The 13,098-nt window shown below is 40.3% G+C and overlaps 1 long non-coding RNA gene across 1 annotated transcript; it reads left to right on the top strand.

The window, feature by feature from the left end:
- Nucleotides 1-206: 206 nt before the first annotated feature.
- LOC135187909 (uncharacterized) lies at nucleotides 207-1,766 on the top strand. Its single transcript, XR_010307488.1, has 2 exons — nucleotides 207-374; nucleotides 1,384-1,766. It is a non-coding gene; the product is annotated as an uncharacterized LOC135187909 (long non-coding RNA).
- The last annotated feature ends 11,332 nt before the right edge of the window (nucleotides 1,767-13,098 follow it).

Below are 13,098 nucleotides of genomic sequence, written 5' to 3'. Positions count from 1 at the left end.
AAGGCATGGATAGGTCACTATACCATAACAATCTGAGGGTCAGCCTCTGGAGCTGGCTAAACTCTGCCCATATGCAGCTGCCACTCCCCTCCCTGCAGCTGCATGTGGGGGGAAGCCACCCTGTGCCTGCTATCTAACTCTCAAGGTCGCTCCCAGCACGAGTTGCTCATGTTTATGATTTCTGTGTCCTCAGCTAGCAAGAATTTCTCCAACATGCAGAGAGGTCTTGGCTGCACCAGATATAAAATGGGTGATGAGCAGGCTAAGGAAGGATGACGGAAACACTTCCATTGTTTGCCTGGGGTCAGCCATACCTTAAGAGCCATGCGATTTGTGCAGCTAAGGAGGAACCAAGGCCCCCGGTTCAATACCACGTAAGTACAGAGTGCACTTTCTGAACCTTTGGTGGGGCTGGTGGGACACATACCTTCTAGCTTACGAAGCAAAGCCTAAATTAAATGCTAGAAACGTCAGCGTCTCACAGCATATTGTGCAACCAGAGTTCAGTGATATTTTGTAATTAGAGTGGCTCCCTGCTTGTTGTTTTTCACTGGGCTCTCTTTTTTTTTTTTTTTTTTTTTTTTTTTTAATGGAAGCACATGCTGAAAAAAATGATTCAGAAAGAAAATAGGGGAAAAAAATTAGTTGCTTGAAAATAAACAACTCATTTTTAGGGAATCTGAGAATTTATGAAAGGAAGTTTTCACAGGCGTGACAAGTTTTGTATGAGGGAAAGCAGAAGGCCACATTGTGATGGTTTGGGTGTTACCCACCCCCCCCACACCCTGACTTTGGAAATCACCCAGACTAGACTCAGCCAGCTCTGGAAATTTGAATGAAGCTTGTCTTTACAGCTAGCACAATAAACAACTAGATATTTACAGTATATACAGTTATGTACAGAAATATACAAGGTAAAAAGGTAATACAGAAATACAACAGCCCCCTCAGAAACCTGAGTCCCCAGGAGAGGCTTCCAACTGTCCTTCCACCTTCTCCCACCCCTCTCAACCTTACCCCAGTCCCAAGGAAGAATAGAGGCTCAGCCAGGGGGTTAGGAAGCAAAGTGGATTAATCAGAGAGACAGCAGAGAGGCTAGAGAGAGAAATACAGCCCAGGGCTCCCAAGCAGAAGCGCCTTATCTATGTTTGGATTCTTGTTCTCATACCTCTCAGTAAGCCTATGAGTGAAGTAGACATCAGAACTGTTCCTCTTTCACAGCCTGTGATCTAATCCCTCTCACCAAAACATTCTAGCTAGGCTTCAAAGTAGCACACACATTCAACAGTGCTTACTGCAAGTATCTTCATCCTGACCTCACAATATAGCAACGAAAGACCCCAAAAGTAAATGCACTTTTAATATAGTCTCCTTTCTCCACAGACAAATACTTCCAGGGGCAAGGACAGAGGGAGATTTGAACCTGAGATCTTTGCAGGATGGTGTTGCCTGGAAAAGGTATAGAAAAACAATGTGCAATTGAGGAGATGCATAGGACCCTGTAGGAATTGGTTTTCATGTGCTCATTTGTAATGACGTGAGCCTCCTAACAGCAGAGAGGACTTTTACAGTGACACTGGGTCAGTCAACAAGTCAGGTGTGCTCAGTCTGTTAATGCTCAAGGGCCACCTATCAATTGTGACTCCTCTAGACCCTTTATTTCCTCAAATGTAGGTTTCATGAAGAAGCTTTCCAGCCTGGACATCTCTTTACATTGTCACCTTTGTTTTGCTGTGTGGATGGAAACTATAAACACAGAGGAATGAGATTGGATGACACAGAGGAATGAGATTGGATGGATTAGTTTTCTTCTTATGCAGCCTCACAGACTGGATGAGGCACTTGGTGCCATGGTCTAGTTGACTGGATAGGACTGGGGGATAGGTTGGACTGGATGATCTTGGAGGTCTCTTCCAATCTGGTTGATTCAATGATTCTATGATTCTCATCACTGCTGTAGGGGTTTCTTACCCTGCAGCAGGGAGGGGGCATGAGCAGGAAGGCAGTATGGCTCCCCATGTCCCACGGGGTAAAACTAGCCCGGTGAAGGCAGTGGGAGCAAAGTGAAGCTGGTGTAAACCGATTTAGAAATTTGCAAGTAAACATCTGTCAGGCAGTCAGAACAGATGAATAACAAAATCAGACATATGACGAAATCCTTCCATGCGGAGGGAAGGAGGCGGCGGGGGAGGCAATCTAGTGTGTGCTAATATTTTCGTTACAATGCAGGGTGCATCAGTAACACACACATGCACACACACACACGTGAAGCTTTGAAACCTCCTTGTGCCATGTGTTTTAAATATTAAGTGGGCCATCTTTGTTGTATGTGTGATACTCTGGCGGCTCACCCTAGGATTGGACCAACCGATTCATATGGAATATGAACTGGCCTTGAACTTCAGTCTAATCACTGCCCCACAGAAAGCTTTGCACAATGCACATTTCTAACCTGAGGAATGATAGGCTGAATCTCATGCTGTGGGAGGAGGGCGATTGGTCATACACTTGACCCACATACAAATCTCTGGTGTTAAAAATAAAGAGGCTATTGGACAGCAGGGACCAAAACATGTCACTGATAAGATTTGTTTCCCTTTTCGTTGTTGTTGTTGTTGTTGTTGTTTTCACTGGAAAACACATCTCAGGCAAAAATCACCATTTTTTGGAAGTTATTTTTCAGTCTTTCCCCCTCTGCTTGACAACAAGGAGGAAGCAATGAGGTGTCCATACCTCTAAGTTTTTAATTTGGAAATTAATGTAGCATTTTCACTTCCTTTCAGAGTAACTTTTTTTTCCAGGGAGAAATTGAATGTGGGAGAAACTTTACTTCTTTATCTTTCTCTCTTACCTCTCAGAAAGAAGGGAGGCCCACTGAAGCCCTCCTTTGGACAAACTCATTTAAAAAGTCTCTTAAGTTTGGAAGAAAACTGGAGGAATATTTCTGGGGACAAGTTCTTTGTTTAGCTTCCTTTTGCTTTTCCTTTGGGAGGGTCTCTCTGTCATCAGAGAGAGGATAGAACAGAGACTATCAGGATGTGGACAAGATATATATTTAATCATATTACCAAGCAATTCCTGATTCTTTCCCATTAACTTTTTTTTTCCCTTTTTCCCTTTTGAGAAAGAGAAGAATGAAGTGAGAGGGGTGGTGGGAAGCACAGATTCTCCCCGCTCTTACGCCACCTCTTAGCAAGGAAATTGAATTCATAGCAAGTTTCAAAAGAAAATACCATGCTAGGGTTTTTTGGGGGGTAGGAAAAATCTGCTCTCTTGTCTGGGCAGCCTTCGTGTTTCTTTGTAGGACGTGGGCTGGGACCCGAACATCTTGCAGGGCTCCTTCCTGTTCCCATGTCTGTGCCAGGAATTGGACTCCGCGGGAGGATTTCGGATAATGTGTCCTGGGAAGATGAGAGCCAGAGGGGGATGGAGCTCCCTCTCACAGAGCCAGCCTGAATCTGCAGCTCCAACACACCCAAGCACACGAAAACTGGTTTGTTTGCTGAAGTTGTCAGATATGTGTGTGTGAGGATGGCATTGATGACTCAGAAGGTGCTGGTTTTGCAGATACTTTGATGTTTGCAAAGTCACTCTGGGAGTTTGATTTTACCCTGCAAAACCTGCACGTAAAATGCATTGCTATTCCCCAAGAGAAATCTGTTTGCTTTCAGAATTGCTTTTCTTTGGTGCCATCAGTAAATGTAGAATTAACTCATCAGTGAAGCCTAGCACTTTCAGGGATCTGAAGATTTGATAGCTCCCTGTATGTCTTTTCTCATCAGCTTCTGCCTGAGGAATTCAGTGCAAGGTAGTAGATGCAGTGGGCTTTCATAGCAGTGCTCAGTCTGTGATCCGGTCTGCAGAGTCCTCATCACCAGTGCTGAAGAGGAAAAGGGGAGAGGAAAGCAGCCATCGCCCTGATTTTTAGCCTCTGGACTGGTCAGTTGGGTGGTTCAGTCACAACATTTACTGCCAGTCCTCTTTGCTGTGCCTGCTTGCATTTTGTTTCACAGGTTGGTGTTGGGTGCAGAAAGCATCAAGAGGCAGAATATGTGGGTACTCCTTTGTACAGTGGCCTTCTTTTGAGCAAAACTGAGAAAATACAGTATGATCCCAGTAATACCAATGCAGTGAAAACTCAGGCTGGCCTCCTTGGAAGCACTCATGTTTTTCACCAATTGATTAAAGCATTCAGAATTGTAGTGCTAAAAGGGCCTGTCTAATCACTTTGACCTTCTGTTTATGATGGGCTGGAGCACTTTGGCCAGACACCTGTATTGAGTCCCCTGACAGGTTTGCTCAAACTTTATCGCTCCATATCTCTCTCCTTCATCTTTCCTTTTCAAATTTGTTTTCCTGTGTTATTTTTCCTTTTAATCCTTTGAACAATACCTCTCTGTAAAATCCCTAGCAAATGATGGCATCCTCACAGTGATGCAGATGTTTTGCCTAGCCCTATCATGTGCCACTGTACAGTCCACGACTGCTTTCAGTCCACTTAGCAAATGTGACAAAAGCAATCCTGGCTTCTTCACTGCAGTGACTCATAAGGACAAGTTACTGAGATATTAATTCCCAGGACGAGGGCCAAGAGGGTTCAGACATTGCCTGCATCATTGTTGCTGTCTCTTTCTTTCTCCGCAGTGTGTTTATATATCAGCTGGAAATTTCCTAAAGAAGTTGATTTTAGCCATCAACAAATAGCCTTCAGATAACGTATATTTTGTGGTAGTTTCCATTATTCAGCCTACAGGAGGATATAAAAACTTCTTTTGTTATAATATAGCCTCCTTGGCAGCTTGTAACTCAGTGGGAAAGGCTCTGGATTCCTGGAGGAGCGCAATGTGTCAGCGATTTTGGATATTTCAGGGAGCGTGAGGCCTCACTGGGGAAAAAAGGAAAGGCCAAGAAAAGCTCTGCTCTCCTTTCAAGAGGAATCGGTGATCAAATTTGGTCAAAAAATCAAGAAGTGTGTGCAAGGAGTGTGAAAAGCTGTTCTATCTCTCAGCGAATCTGGTGGGGTTTTGCCAGGCGTCTACTGAGTGTTTATCTGTGTCCTATTTCGTTTAAAAATGCAATTCAAAGGAGCACAACTTCCATGCACTCTTCTCCCAGGGCTTTTCTTAGCTTAACTTGGCAGCAGGGACAGCCTCCATCCCTGGTCAGGCACACTCCAATGGGAGATACCCAGTAGCATCCAGCACTCAGGGACTGAGGACACTTTGGAGACTTATGTGGTCTACCTCTTCTCCAGTAAGTGCATAGAAGTGTCCCTAGCCAGGATTTCCTGCATCCAGGGGTTTTCCCATTCTCTGTTTTAATTCATATTTTCAACTGACAATTTTTTTTTTTTTCCAAAAGCAGGTGATCTAACTAAACAAAAAGTTCCAACAGGGTAAAGTTTCTCCTGAAATTGTTTCCCCCTCACAGAAATTACTTTTCTGCGCTAGCAAAATGTTTCTCTCTGAAAAGGAATTTGTGTTCATCTTTGAGTTCAAGAAATTCTCTTCTTAGAAATTTGAGTTCGTTTTTCAAAACATTAACAAATGTTTTAAAAAAATTAAAAATTAAAGTAATTAAAAGCTAAAACATTGTAAATTTATTATCACTGAAAATTTAACCCTCAACAGCTTCTGAATCTTGGGCAAAGGAAAAAAATTGACTTGGGGAATTTGGAGAGTTTTTTTTCCCTTTTCTTTTTTTCCTTTCACCCTCTTTTTTTCTTATTTTTTCTTTCCTTTTATTTTTTTCCCCAAATTTTAAATTGTAATCCACACAAAGCCCTGTTCTCTGCTTTATTTGCTCTGACCACCTTCATTAAAAAATACAGATTTATGTACCCAGCCACAAAATGCATTACGTCCTCTTTTTTTCCTGATGATTTTTCAATTCAATGGTATAAATTTTAATGAAAAATGAAAATTTTCAACCCAGTGGCATATATTTCAGTGAAAAATGAAAATTTTCAACTCAATGGCAGGAATTTCAAAGAAAAATGAACATTTTCAACCCAATGGCATCCATTTTAATGAAAAATGAAAAAATATCTCAATGGCACTGTGATGGTTTGGGCTCTTACCCACCCCCCACACTTTGTATTTGCCCCAGCTAACTCAGATGGACCCTGGGATTATAGATGAAGCAATTTATTTACAGCTAGCAGAATTTACAAGCAGCTATTTACAATATATACAGTTATATACAATTATATACAGAAATATACAAAGGATAAACAATACAAAAGCACAACTCCCCTCCCAGAAACCTGAGTCCCCAGGAGGGGCTCTCGAACCACCCCAACACCTCCCCCAGCCCTCTCAACCTTACCCCAGTTCTCAGGAAGAAGAGAGGTGCAGCCAAGAGGTTAGGGAGCAAGGTTAGTAGGAGCAAGGTTAATGAGATGTGACCAGGTCTGAAGGCAAAGGCAGAAGAGAAAGACGAAATGGAGAAAGTTTACTTCTTCTTCCCAGAGTTCTCAGTGAGACTGTGAGAGAAGTTGACATCAATTGTTTTCATTTCACTGCCTGTTATCTAGTTCTTTTACCAAAACATCCCAGCTTGCTTCTAACTAGCACAGGCACAAATTTCAAAGAAAAATGAACATTTTCAACTCAATGGCATAAATTTTAATGAAAAATGAAAACATTTCAACTTAATCGCATACATTTCAAAGAAAAATGAAATTTTTCAACTCCATGTCATGCATTTTAATGCAAATTGAACAATTTCAGCTCAATGACATACATTTGAATGAAAAATAAAAAGTTTCAACTCAACGGCATACATTTTAATGAAAAATGAAAAAAAATTCAACTCAATCGCATACATTTCAATGAAAAGTGAAAAATTTCAGCTCAGTGGCATACATTTTAATTAAAAGATTCAACTCAATGGCATAAATTTTAATGAAAAATGAAAGATTTCAGCTCAATGGCATGCATTTGAGTGAAAAATGTAAACTTTCAGCTCAATCACACACATTTCAATGAAAAATGAAAAATTTCAACTCAACAGCATAAATTTTAATTAAGAATTTCAACTCAATGGCATCCATTTTAATTAAAAATGAAGCTTCAACTCAATGGCATGCATTTTAATTAAAAATCAAAAATTTCAGCTCAATGGCATAAAGTTTAATGAAAAATTTTCAACTCAATGGCATACATTTCAATGAACAATGAAAAGGTTCAACTCAACGGCATACATTTTAATGACAAATGAAAAAAATTCAACTCAATGGCATAAATTGTAATGAAAAATGAAATATTTCAGCTCAATGGCATGCATTTTAGTGAAAAATGTAAACTTTCAGCTCAATCACACACATTTCAATGAAAAATGAAAAATTTCAACTCAATGGCATAAATTTTAATTAAGAATTTCAACTCAATGGTATCCATTTTAATTAAAAATGAAGCTTCAACTCAATGGCATGCATTTTAATTAAAAATCAAAAATTTCAGCTCAATGGCATAAAGTTTAATGAAAAATTTTCAACTCAATGGCATACATTTCAATGAACAACGAAAAGGTTCAACTCAACGGCATACATTTTAATGAAAATTAAAAAAAATTCAACTCAATGGCATAAATTGTAATGAAAAATGAAATATTTCAGCTCAATGGCATGCATTTTAGTGAAAAATGTAAACTTTCAGCTCAATCACACACATTTCAATGAAAAATGAAAAATTTCAACTCAACGGCATAAATTTTAATTAAGAATTTCAACTCAATGGTATCCATTTTAATTAAAAATGAAGCTTCAACTCAATGGCATGCATTTTAATTAAAAATCAAAAATTTCAGCTCAATGGCATAAAGTTTAATGAAAAATTTTCAACTCAATGGCATACATTTCAATGAACAACGAAAAGTTTCAACTCAACGGCATACATTTTAATGACAAATGAAAAAAATTCAACTCAATGGCATAAAGTTTAATGAAAAAAAAAGTATTAAAAAGGAAAACAACCAATCAAACAAAAAAAAACCCAACCCCATGAAGAAATGAAACGCCCAAATACCCTGAAAACCAACGACACAATGATCGCTTAATCTTCCTTCTTTCCCCTCTGTGTTGTTCTGCACGGAAAGTGTCTTTTCAGAGCAAAGCTGGACAGGTGCTGTGCATGTCCACCAGAGAAAGTGCTGCCAAAGCAGAAAGCCTTCCACAAAAGTTAAAAGTGGTAACTTTGGGGGGTTTTTTTAATGTTTCTTGTGTTTTTTCTTAAGCCTGTCGCTAGTTGGGTGCATGCAGCTGGGATGCTGTGCTCTTTTGCTCTCATGTGTAGCTCTTCCACATGGCGCCTGTAAGTGGAAAAGGAGCAGGTGAACACCAAGTTGAAAAGGAGCAGGTGGATACCAAGTTGAAAAGGAGCTTAAAGTGACATTAAAAGGTTGAAGAAGAGCCTGGGAGTTGAATTTAGGGTGAGCTACCATTCAGATACCTTCCCAGCCCTCTGCTTTTAGAAGCGTAGCAAAAAGACTAAACTCCTTGGGAAAAGGTGCTTATGAGTTGTTGGGTTTAGCTGACATTAAAAATGAACGAGAAAGGTCCTCCAATTTTACTCTTTTTTTATAAAAGGTCATTTTTCATCAGCAACAAAAAGAGGCAACTTAAAGGAGTATTTCAGGCAGCTGTTTTTAACTAGCTCATGTGATCAGATTGTGAAATAATTCAAACAGAGTCACTTGATTCTACTGTAGGTCCATTTTATTTACAGAACAATAAAGGTAAGAGGTAAAGCCTCCTGTCTCTTCCAACCCTGATGATACTGTGATACTGTGATTTAATCTGGAGCATAATAGAGGCTTGGAAAGCCTTCCTCTGACTTTCACCAACTTTCAGCTGGGCTCACTGCTCATTTGAAATCTACCTCTCCATTTATCAGGTCCGTATCTTGAAGCAAGTCTATTCTGCATGCATTTACTTTTAGACTTAGGCCATGGTGCATTGGGCTGCTTGGTGAAGAGGCTTTATAGACCCAACGTGTGCGCTTTTTGGGGAAGATAATTACTCAAGTTCAAAGTCTCGTCAGCCAATCGTATTTTGGTATTCATGCAAGCTGTTTCATAATGCTGTTTTGAACCCTGTTGGTGGCATAATTAAGATTTAATTAAATACAGGAATAGAAACATGTTGTTCATTTGACCATCTGTGAGTCAATGACTACAGCGGTTTTCTAAGTTTCTACGCTACATGCTGTTAGTGAGTGTTTCATATTATTTTCCATCTCCCCAACCATACTTGCACGTTTTCAAAGCCACCGAAGAGTCAAAGCAGATATTATGATATTGTGTTGGTGATCATCTCTTTCTGCAGTTCTTAGTTATCAATCACATTGAGCAAAGTCAAACCTTTCAAGTGTGATGAGAGCTACTAAGATGATGGGGAGAGAGAGTGCCAAAAAAAATGATAGCTCAATCTAAAACTGAAGAAATATAAGGGGGTGGTATTCTTTTAATGGTTGAAGGTCCAAACTAGCAATGCCCAGGTAACAACAACCACCTTGTATTTCTGCCAGTCTTCCTACAACACCTAGCACAAAGCAGCCTTGGTCTGAGCTGCTAGACAGATACGAGAGCGATGTTAAAACTGTGGCAACAGCAAAGCACCCAATGTGCATGTCAGGGCCACAGAGTACCAGCTTCCAGACAAACAAATGCTCAGAGGATATTTAGCTCATGTGCCCAAAACATGCATTTTTTGGTTTGCCAAAAACTGTTCGTGAGTTGGTGTTGAATGTAAGTCAGATTTAACAGAAAAGGGTGGGGTTTCCCTAATTAAAACTGGCATTTTACTGAAACTTTAGAAGGGGAAATGTTTTGATTTCAGCAAGATATTACGAGACTAAATTTGGTTAAATGTTGTGTTTTTAAATAGTGCAAAATTCACCCCAAGCCAAAACCGAAACATTTTGTTTCAGATACAATGAAATGTCATGTTTGATCTGAATATTTCTTTCTCTACTGTTTTCTGGTTTAAGGGATAAAAAGAAAAACAACAACAACAAAAAAAAAAAAGCAGAGAGGGAAAAAGAAGTTTGAGTGAATTCAAACAATATTTATACTTTCTCCACTTTTTCTTGCAGAGGAAGAAAGATGGCATCAATCACTAGCCCCTTGCCCAAATGCTTTACAAAGCTCTTGCCAAAGTACCTAGAAAAGCATAGAAGAGGGATTTACCTCTGGCCCTGTTATTCCCTGTTTTGCAGTTTACCAAAATAAGTTCTATTTTCTTTTCTCATGCCACAGCTTTTAAAACTGTATTTTAGTACATTTTATGAATTCCTTTTCCTATATTTACACGCCATTTATTTCTTTCACTTGGTTTTCTGCTTCGGGGCACCGATGAGGGTGACTGATCAGGTTACCCACAGTGGAAGGATATTTTCAAAAATTCTAAAAAAAAAACAACAACCAAAAACCCAAAAAACAAAACCCAACAAACCTTTAAAAAAGTGAATACTTTCCAGAAGGAAGGGAAATTACTAGTGGTTTACTTCAAAAGGAATGGATCCATGTGCTTTCATTGTCATGGTCTTGATAGACAGGAGAATTAGTTTCAGTGCTTTACAGTGGTGTTCCTGCTAATGATGCTCTCATGAGCATACCATTTCTTCTGACTTAATTAATCTCAATTTCTACCAACTTTTAGAGCTCCAGAAATTGCTGTTAGTTGCCATATTTTTCCACCTGATTCCAGCTACCTGCTAAGCAGACATGGGGCAGGGAGTGATCCCAGTGTTTCAGAGCTTACCTATGGGCATGTTGGTCCCCATCATCATCAAGTGGTGACAACAGCCCTGTGATCCTAGCTTCCAAACCAACCCTACTCCTCTTGCTGCAATATGCCCCAAGCTTCTTTGACACCATTGCTGTTCTTCATGCTTTTCTGATCGTTCACATCGTGCTGTGGAGAGCTCATGGCTCCCAATGCATCCGCAGTCTTTGGCAATGCATAATGGGGTGCTTCAGGGAGCTGCAGGAAGGGGGCTATTACCGCTTGACTGCCCTTGAAACTCAAGGACTCTGATGAAAGAATGATCTAATGTAACAAGAAGTTGCTTTAATTCTTATGCCTGTCCCTTGTTTTAACAATGTTTGAAAGCCCCTTCCAGTTTTGGTTCCACTCTGTGGAGAAAGCCTTGGCATTTTGCAGGTGTTAGGACAGCAGGAGTTTTAAAATATTTTGCAATCTCCATTCCTGTTGAAATCACTGCTGCTAACATCACCAGGCTCAACGAGAAGCACTTTGGAAAAGACCCACCTTTGTTTCAGCGGATTCGAGCTGCACAAAATAAATGAGCAGAAAAGATCCACTTCACGGCTGTGCCCCTGTCAAGTTGTGCCTCACGCTTGTTTTGCAGCCGACGAGCGGGTGGCACATCACTTGCATCCAGCACTGATTTGCAGCAGACGGGGACCTGGCTTGGTGAGCGATGCCAAACGGTGCTGTTGGCCCCTTGCTGAGACCGTGGGGACCGTGAGCTGAGAAGCTCTGACCCTGCTGGCCCCACAGGCACTACCTCCTCTCCGAAGCTCCCCAGGAAGGAGCAAAAATTATGCAAAATGAATAAGGCAGCTAATAATCACCTGAAAGCATTTTCAGAAGGCAAATATAGAAACTGGTGTATCACTATTGTAACACTAATGTCTGTAATTTATTTCAAGCCTCCAGACTGAATATTATTTGAAATGTGACTAGCTTTCATTCAAAAAAGCACAGTGCATAAACGTTTCCTGTCCTCAAATTAGAGCTGAGCTACATCTCATTACTTGACATAAGTCTCTTTAATTTGTGCCTGATACTATGCATTTACAATGAGAAATGTACACCTCATGTGTGGTGATGGCTGTGAAACTGAATTTCCTCTGGTAGGATTTGCCTCTGGACATACATAGCTAAAGTCACCTTTCTGTCTGCTGGGCTTGTGCAGTCTCTGACTGCCCTAGGCAAAGCATAAAATCACAAGAGGCAGAACGGGGACCTGTGTGCTTCTGCATTACTCTGCTTTGTATCCTGTCCCAGCTGCTGCTAGAGAAAGTTAGGCAGTTATAAAGACTTACCCCCCCCCCCCCCCCTTTTTTTTTTTTAAACAAAATTAAGCTTTGCATGGGAAAAGGTGAGATATTTTCCCTGCATTTTGGTTCCAAAATTACAATCTCAGAATCAGAAAGCACAGTTGGTTTAAACAAAAGTAGCCTCCGTTTTTATTCAACACTTTCGGTGAACTGTAAGATCAGCATTTGGCTTCTGAAAATGCAAGTATTGTGAAGGCAAACAGTGCATTTCCTTTTGAGACAGGTACATTCAGTTCTAGTTTTTTTTGTGAATTGCCTGACATCAGCAATTAAAATAGGAAAGATGAATGACATTCCCTCTGCAAAAGTGGTAAATTTCAAGCTGCATTTTTGAAGCTGTTACTTCATCTCTGACGCTTTAGAGTGATCTTAGCTTTGTTTGGAGTCCTGCTTAATGTTAACACCCAGCATAGAGGGCATTAAGACATTGTGAGCTGCATAACTGTGTGGAAGGGACTTCGATGAAGTTTTTATCTCTAACTATACATCCTGAGGAGTTCCCCTGATCTCAGAGGAGTTGCTCAAAGGGAAGAAAATAGAGTGCATAGAATAAATTGCTGCAGGATTGGGCTCGCTGTGTATAAAGCACTGTCGTAAGTTGTAATGTGTTCCAGGCTCATGGCCTCAGCTAGCTGCAGCTATCTGCTGAGCATCTTTTTAACCTGTTTTGACTCCTGTTGTGTTTACAGTGTTGTTCCTAAAATGCAGTATTTTGGGATGAATATTTTCTTCTAATGTTTTTCTCCCTGTTTCAGCTTCTAAGTGGAAAGGACAGATGTTTATTTTCAAATGGGTGACGAACACCGTGGCATTTTCCTCTTTCCTTTTTTTTCCCCTTAAGGATTTTTTGGCACAGCTATGCTGTAATTGAAAAGAAAAAAAGAAAATAAAAGAAAGAAAAATAGTTGGAAATTCTTAAAATTCTGATGGGTTGGTGTTCCCAGGAGGACCTCTCCTAACTGCAGCCCCCAAGTACTGTCACCAGGATGATCCTGCAATTTTCTCTACACT

Source organism: Pogoniulus pusillus, chromosome 2, assembly GCF_015220805.1.
Source record: "Pogoniulus pusillus isolate bPogPus1 chromosome 2, bPogPus1.pri, whole genome shotgun sequence".
NCBI lineage: Eukaryota > Metazoa > Chordata > Aves > Piciformes > Lybiidae > Pogoniulus > Pogoniulus pusillus.
The sequence above is the reverse complement of the archived record's forward strand: the minus strand, read 5'-3'. Positions and strand labels throughout refer to the sequence as shown.